Source organism: Mustela lutreola, chromosome 2, assembly GCF_030435805.1.
Source record: "Mustela lutreola isolate mMusLut2 chromosome 2, mMusLut2.pri, whole genome shotgun sequence".
NCBI classification, from domain to species: domain Eukaryota; kingdom Metazoa; phylum Chordata; class Mammalia; order Carnivora; family Mustelidae; genus Mustela; species Mustela lutreola.
Window position 1 is genome coordinate 150839252 of NC_081291.1, and position 8606 is coordinate 150847857.

General features: G+C 37.5%; 1 long non-coding RNA gene across 1 annotated transcript; it reads right to left on the bottom strand.

Annotated features, from left to right (window-relative positions):
- Positions 1-1019: 1019 nt before the first annotated feature.
- Positions 1020-4793, bottom strand: LOC131825905 (uncharacterized). Its single transcript, XR_009351365.1, has 3 exons — positions 4650-4793; positions 2338-2426; positions 1020-1192 (listed from the first exon to the last, which is right to left on the bottom strand). It is a non-coding gene; the product is annotated as an uncharacterized LOC131825905 (long non-coding RNA).
- Between the last annotated feature and the right edge of the window lie 3813 nt (positions 4794-8606).

Genomic DNA, 8606 nt, shown 5'->3' on the forward strand with positions numbered 1-8606 from the left:
TAGGAGAATACGAGAGAGATGAAAAAAAGAAGAATCTAGGTTTATCTAGAGCTCATCCAACTGTAATTAAACATGAATTTTTAGTCAATGATAAATCATTATGAAACATAAAATCTTGCTTGAGCTTTTCATTAATATCCCCAGCCTATTAACTTTTCCAGTTGAGATTTGGATTAGCTGGCTCTCCCTTCCACCACTTTCTTTGAAGGAGGGCCGGGCTGTATAAGGGAGGGGAAGAAAGGTTGTGGTTCTAGTGGGCAGGGCTGGATTTCAAAATCCAGAGGGAGAATATCCTTACAGGTATTCGAGGCCATAGCTCTCCAGAAGATCCTCGCACATGGCTTGCTTAGCTTTTACTTTCATTCTGTATTAAACAAAAAGTCATCTGAGGGCTATTTAATGCTCTGGTTTGTGTTTTCCAATACCAGATAAAAGTTAAACAGATGAACCATTTGGGGGGTAAGGATTGGGAAATCCACGGCTGCTAAAATGCTTTAAAGTTTCAAAATGGTTTTGTTTTTTTAAACCCATTTTCCATGTTCCAGCAGCTGTGGGTTTTCCCAGGGCTCCCCCTGTGGCTCAAAAGGGAGCTGCTTAATGCTTAACAGATGAGCCAATTGAGTTTTTAAATGCAAAATTAAACTTAAAGTGCACAAAGAGCACAGGGGAATCCATAGCCAAGAATAGCTGGAGGAGGAGAGTGAGGCGTATGCACTGGGCTGGGGAGATTCAGCCTTTTTGGAAGCATGCAACCGGCAGCAAGTGGGAGGAGGGTGCGGGCACATTTATCTTTTAATCAGTCTTCCCACAGGCTGCAATTATACTCCATATTGCCAAAAGTTTTTCATGACTATTTTCCTTAGATTTATTTACATATGTTTACTTTTTTTTTTTTTTTTTTTTTTTTTAGAATAGAGAAAGGGGGAAAGAAATAGATGGATGGGCTCTGGGATTACAAGGACAGTTATATTCTGATGTCCATGGGGTTCGTTCTCCCAGGGACAGTGAGAGAATTGGGTCCCCTCAGCATTTTCCCCTCAGATCCTCAGGTGTTTTACCTTGTGGCCCAGACACTCAGCGAGAGATCATCCAGATTCTCAGAACATTCCACTTTGAATGCGAGGAGCCAAAATAATTGTGGACTTTGGTTGGGACACACTTTGGTGAGTCACTGGATAAACTGATCATTCATCTAAATAGGTAGACATGAGAAAACAATGCATTATGGTGCTTAAAAGTCAGATTTAGCAACTTTTATAAAGTCTTCTCTGATTCAAGACAAGTCATCCTTATGCTTTAAAGAAAAAAGATCTCCATTTTACTTGTATAAGTGCTTTAACTTAAGAGGCTCCCAACATCATCAGGCCTAAAAATTCCATAGACAGACTCTCTTTCACTGAAGGTGATAAAATCATCTGTTGGATTCCAAATTGAGAAAATCTTTGGGGGAATTGATCTCATGATTTCAACACATTTTTCACAGAAATAAGTACCTTGGCATTTCAGAATAGAATACAGGGAATCCTTGTTGTGTGATGCATTTTAATTGCATTTGAGGAATATTTAGGATGACCTACAAACATGGAGAAATGAATGACAAACCCTCTGGAAAACTGTTGTTCAGATCTTGTATTCATACTTGGCTTTTAAGCTAGGAAAACTTGAAAATCCTCTAGTAGCTCACTTTTGAAGAAATCATTTTAAGAGATAGGAAACAAAAATCCTGTTATGCTAGCAGAAATTTCCCACTAGGATACCAAGAAAAGGGTACTAGAAAGTTTCATATTCACATTTGATGTATCACCAAATTCAGAAATGACTAGTGAAGTCACAAGATTAAATAAGCCTAAAAAATACACAAGTACATACACATATATGTTTCTGTATGTGCATGTACACATACATAGGCACACACACATTTCTAACCTTATCTAAAGCTACCTGTTCAATTACAAACTACAATCCTTAGGCATCTTTATCTCTTTCAGACTTTCAAAATCAAGTTTATTATTTAAGGTTTTGCGAGTTATCATGGCTCACTCTCAACCCCCAGCCAAAAAAAGAACAAAACAAATAAACCAAACCAAAACCAAAACCCAAACCAAAACCAAACACACACACACACACACACACCCCGGAACAACAAACTATAAAAGAGATTATTATTACTTGGTCTTAACCTTTCTGATTATACTCGTCAACTCTTAATCCTTTAATAGAACAATTATTTTACCGTAACCATTTAAAGTGTTGCTTATGAAATGGCAACTTCAAAAAGTAGAATGAGATGAATATTTCTACTCTGCATTTGGGAACAGTGTATTCAGAGACTTGTACCTCTTACGCAATCAAATCCACTTGAGTCATTGACTTATATCCAGCCTTGTCACATTGCCCGAAGGAAAGATACTGATGAGGTTGGGCTCCTGTGAAAGCAATCATATGGTTAATTGCTTTAGTGTGAACCTAGCCATTGTGATTAAAGCCTAGGACTCATGTTTAGGTAGAGCAGGGTTTCCATGCTTCAAGGCACTCCTTGGCAGACCTAGTACTCTCCAGGCCTCGAGAATATGTGCTGAGGCAAGAGCATATTTCCCAAAGGAGTTGCAGTGTTTGGGGGATCATTCAATCATTAGACCATATTCAAAGAAACCGGGTTAATTTGAATATGTAATCATTGGATCACATATTTATATATTTGCAACCTCTTTGAAAGGGTGATCATCAGAATGCAGATTTAGATAAAGAAGAACATATTTAAAACTTGACATATTCTGTGTTTGAATTTAATGTGAAGCTGTGCGCACCCCCAGAGCATCTCGTACCTGTCATCTCATGATTCTACATATCTGTATACCCCACTGGTGCACTTTTCATGTTTGTAAATTAGAGAATCTACTTCTACTTTTTAATAAAATGGTAAGGCTTATCTTTTCAGAATTCCAAATTTAGTTCCCTCTCACAGAATTTGATTATCAACGATTCAATTACCAACCATTATCAACACACCTGTAACTATGGCCCAATTGTTGATAATCAAATACATGTACATGTATGGATATATACACACATACATGTGCACATATATGTGAATAAATCTCTAGATTAACTTTAATGCCTATAACATTTCAAAACTTTTGCTTCGTGCTTTTTTCTCTTTTTATAAAATTATATAGAACCCATATCATTATTCCTTCTCTCTCTAGTGAAATGTTGGCTTCAGAGTCCACTTTTTATAAAGAAATTCTAAATCGTTAAGCAAGTAGAATACTATCCCCCCCCTTCTTGTAAATTACCCAACATGCTTTTGGGGCTTACACAAAAATGGATGCTAACATGCATCGATGCATAAAAAAACAGCTTTCCATGTTCTAGTAATTCAAATCCAACGCCATTTTGAATAGATTTTTAATATACTCATGGGAGTCACACAAGGGTAATTGATGATGATTTCAAATTACTTGCATCTTATTTCTCTTAAAATCTGTCCCATAATCTGTTATCATGGGTGATAATATTCTGTTAATTGTATAAAACAATGAAATTTTATTAATTTAACTATATTTTATTGCTCCTCTCTAACCTCATAAAAATGACCCCTCTGTATATCAGGTATTTTAGAAACCCTACTTCCTCAGAAAGAGATGCAAGTATTAAGAGTTTAGGAAATATTAACCCAAAGGGGGAGCATATTATGATAGAGTCCTCATCATTTTGTATTGTTCTCCAAACAGTTGCCTTCATTTTCAGGGTGGATGTCTGAATGGTAATAGCGTATGCATCACGTGCCGAGACTGGGAGCATGCAAGCCACGTTTGGCATATAGCTTCTGTGTAGGGGAAAAATGTGACAAAAGCATGCTGCATCGAGCCCTTTATTGCTGACATGGAACTTTCCTCTTAGACCCATCTGACTCACTATTTTCTATCACGGCAAAAATTTCCGCATAGAAGAGTTAAATATTAAAATTGCATGGGAAGTAAGAGAGAAACATTAACCTCTATTCCCCAACGCAAAAATCAAATATGCAAATATGAAAATGAGGGGACTCTGCTTCTTCCCCTTCTACAACTGATTAAATTGTCACTGCTGGAGATTACATGGGTTTTATTCCCTTTACAACCATATTCAATTGGACAGACAGAAAAATATATTGCCACAGACGAGACCCACCACCTGGGTACACACTCTGCTTCCAGTTGCCTGCAGAGGCCTTGTCCAAAACTTTGCAGCTATCCCTTTGAAAAAAGAAAAGTATTTGATGTGATCATTCATGACAAACTGGCTGATCTCTAAAGTCCTCTCCAGCTTAGAGAATTTAGAAAGACAAAAACTCTCATGACCAGATATTAGCCCACAGTTTACTTCTCAGGAAGAAAACCCTCACTAGCACACTCCCCTTCTCCCTAGATCCTAAACCACTGCATTCATCTGGCATGAGACCTTCATTTAAACAAACCCCAACTATCAGAGGCTCTTCTCTTTCCGTGTTTGCAACTGATTTCCTAGCTGATTGATCAATTTACTTCCCTGCTTATCAGTTTTGACACTGAACAGACCCCGTCCCCTTTTGCACACTTGTCTCTTCCGGATGGAAATACTTGATTCTTGAAAAAAAAAAAAAATGGATGTAGAAACAGAAGAATTACCTTTGCTTCTCTCATGTCCTGACGCAGTTCCAATAGGGTTCTCACAGTCTGCCTGCATTTAATAGAAGTTAGTGCTCGGTGACTATGTCGCGGGGCTGTGTCACTCGGCACTGCAGGCTGAGCAGAGAGCTGCCTCCTGCTGCAGACGAGGGCCCTCAGTGTTAAGGGCGCACAGAACTAGTTTGTTAATGAGATCCTAGAGATGTAGCCACAGGGACAAGAGGAATTAGCGACTAAAAAAAGGCGATAGGATGATGTTTTGAATTGGAGCATTTGTGCAAAAATCTAACAACAGTGAAAAACCCAACCCGTCAAACAGACAAACACAAAAACCAGCTAGCAGATGCTTCATTGCAAGGACAAGTGAACAGGAACAAGTCTATTTGCCGGTAGATTTGTAGTAGACAGACGTGTGCTACTTGGCTGTGGAAGGGAAGGAATTGATCCCCAAAGAATTTTTAGGTGTCCTTTTGTCTGGCTGGAAACTTCTTGTAGCTGTTTTCATTGCATCCACTCAGCAAGATGACACAGATTTTTAAACTAGATCAGATCTCTATCTTTTGATAGAACTACAATTTGGAAAAAAAAAAAATGTATCTTCTCTGATTGAGTGGATGAAAAAAAAAAAAAAAAAAAAACCCAGAGTTTTTATTTCTGGCATCCAAATGGGTAAATTTATAATGAAACAAGTGATTTTTTTATGCCCCAAACCTAGAATTCCATAGGCGCTCAAAACATGGACCCGTATATCACGCTTAAACATAGACTTCTGTTTTGAGAATTGGAAAAGCATTGCTTTCTAACATTGTGGATGCCCTTTTCTTAGACTAAACCTGCTCAATGCAGATATCTTTGGCTGTCAAAATTAAAAGCAGAGCTGCGCATGTTTCGTTGGCTGGAACATATGTACATGTCAACTGTGCATTCTCAGTGTGTGCTGTTTTCCTGCCTTTCCCATGTTTCTTTGTTTTTCTTTTGTTTTCTTTTCAAGACTTCCCAGGGTTTTTGTTTTATCATATTGTTCTCTTTGTATTGTTCAGCTGCTCTTTGACAAAAGTTCCACATTTAATCTAATTTTCTTGTTTTTGTTTAATTTCCCCACAGCTTTATATTCCCCCCACCCCTTTTTCTTCTTCCTCTTCTGGGACATGGTGCTTATTTGTGAAAACACAATTCCAAAAGTCAGACTAGTGCTATATGGACGAACTTTTCTATTGAGAGTCTTTAGCTTTTAATATTTTGGCTTTTGACATCTTTATTCTGTCAACCATTACTGGCCATTTTAAATCATCTTTTCATCTGTTGCATTGCCTTTGCTCTGACTAATATCCTTCTTTTTCATTCTTCTCTTGGCGTCTTCATTTCCCAGGCACCTCGTTATTACTAAAATGTGACCCCAATTTAGTCAACACTTAGCACAAGCCCTGTGTGTATGCTTCATACATATTCCTTTGAACTCTTGCTAGAACCCTGAAATGTAGGCATTCTCATCCCCAATCCGGTACTGGGCCTGATGAAAGGTACCGCCTTCCGGCAACACAGTAACTGTGATAGCAAGTATTTGTTCCCAGAACTATTAGGCACCAAATCACCTTCTCTTTCAACTAAATCATACTGAGGCAAAACATCAAAAGTATGTTTTGAAATTCTGTGGGGAAAATATGCTCACTTGTGAAACTTCATAATTATATATTCACTTCATTATTTGCATGTACTTTTACCTGAAATGAATACATAGAAATTACTCCTCATGTCTTCTTTTTAATAGCATTAACATTAGTTTTACAAAACTAAATTTAGCAAAATTTAATTGCTTTAATTGATTTAAAGAAAGAAGTTCTAAACTCAAGTTATTGTCTTTAACAAAATTTTTAACTAAAACTAGGTCTAAATTTTCTTTGTACATACACCAATTTACTAAAACGTGGTTGTAAATGTAAACAAATTGTGATAGCAAGTTCCTGTTAGTAAAATAACCAGGGAATGGTGATTCTAGAAGCATGAAGAGATCATGTTGTCGGCAAGCTCATAGAGTGATATTAGGCTTTCCAGTAATGACATCAGTGATCAAATATGTTTTTACAGTTGTCAAAGTAGTGGATCAGACATTTAATCCTGGCCCGCTTGCAGCTGCTTTTCTTCATCCTTCCCTCCCTGTATTACATTTGCCTTTGGAGAATAAAAATATTATGTGTTCCTTTATGTTCATTCAGATTTAGAAGCTCTCATACTTTCTACTATGATGATGACATGCAGGTGTCATTCTCTAAACAGGTCAGTTTGCAAGTTCCGTAAACCCATTGTTTAATCATTACCACCTCCTTCATCTTATTTTTGCAATAATCCACGCACACACAGACATACACACACACGCACATGCACACATATTTACTTTTAATAAGCAGACACTTATATTTGATATTCCATTAGAAGCCTCTAAAATTGATCCAGAAGTTACATTTCTAGACTTTGAGCAAGAGCTTAACAGAATTCTCTTTGATGGACTGCAGTTGTGAAAGCTGTTCTTGTACTAAGGTGCAATTAATGTTTTTACCCAGTGTCTCCTAAAGAATTGCAGAAAGAACAAAGTTAGCAACTAGCAGACCCCAAATAGCTAGAGGGCTTTGACCACAAGGATAGGGTAATGGTAATACAGTGAGTAAGAAGAAAGACTGGGTAGTAAGGGAAATCTGACTTTGAATTTCAGTTCTATCTTTGCTACCTTTGCAGTATAGGCAAGTCACTTTTTGAACCTCAGTTTCTTTATCTGTAAAATGGGGATAATAATGCCCACCTCCAAAAGCTATCAGAAAAACTGGGGTACCTGGATGGCTTCATCAGTTAAACATCTGACTCTTGATCTCAGCTCAGTTCTTGGCCTTAGGATCATGAGTTCAAGCCCTGCAGTTGCCTCCATACTGGACATGGAGCCTACTTATAAAAACAAAAACACAGAGGGCATTGGGAGATGGAGAGGAGAAGTGAGTTGGTGGAAATCAAAGGGGGGAGACAAACCATGAGACACTGGAGACAAAATGGACTCTTAGAGACAAAGTGAGGGTTTTAGAGTAGAGGGGTTTGGGGGTGTGGGTGAGTCTGGTGGTGGGTATTATGGAGGGCATGTATTGCTTAGAGCACTGGGTGTGGTGCATAAACAATGAATCTTGGAACACTGAAAAAATATTTAATTTAATTTAATTTAATTAAAAAAAAAGATACAGAAAAAAAAAAAAAAAAAAAAACCTGAATTCCGTAACACACAGAATATTCAGGACAGAATTTGGTATTTCCTAAGCCCAATATAACAGATCGCTGACAGCATCATGGTCATTTTCACTTTTTTCATCACAATGCAGTCACTAAAAATTGACTTCTCTTTCCTTCTTCCTTCTGGCACTATGTCCTGAGCCATAGAGTGCTTTATTAACCTAATGAGTGACATTCCAGGCCAGCTCTTCCACATACAATATTATAGCACTTGAAATGAAAGCCTACTGCCAAGTATTTAAGAGTCTAATCCATATAATGGTTCCTACCTTGCAATATCAACTTCCCTAAATAAATACCAAATAAATAAATACGTATCAAATAAATAAATAAATATCAACTTCCCTATATAAAAATTTCCAAGGCTAACCAACATGTCTGGCAAGTAGAAGAGATTCCGTAAGTTACTGTTAAAAGGAATTGAACTGAACCTATATATCTTATCTGCCTTAGGCAAAACACTAATTCATTAAGGGTATGCTTTAGTCATTCATTCCCACATAATGTTTGTCTTCATTCATTCAGTATAGTATTTGTTACATGTCTCCGTGTCTAATGGTGCTACTTCCAAACTAATCCACACAAGGGCGGGAGCTACTTCTTTCTTGTATATAACTGTGTCCTCAATAGGTAACACCATGCCTAGCATCTGAGAGGGGCTCAAGAAATATTTGCTGGATCAATTAAATT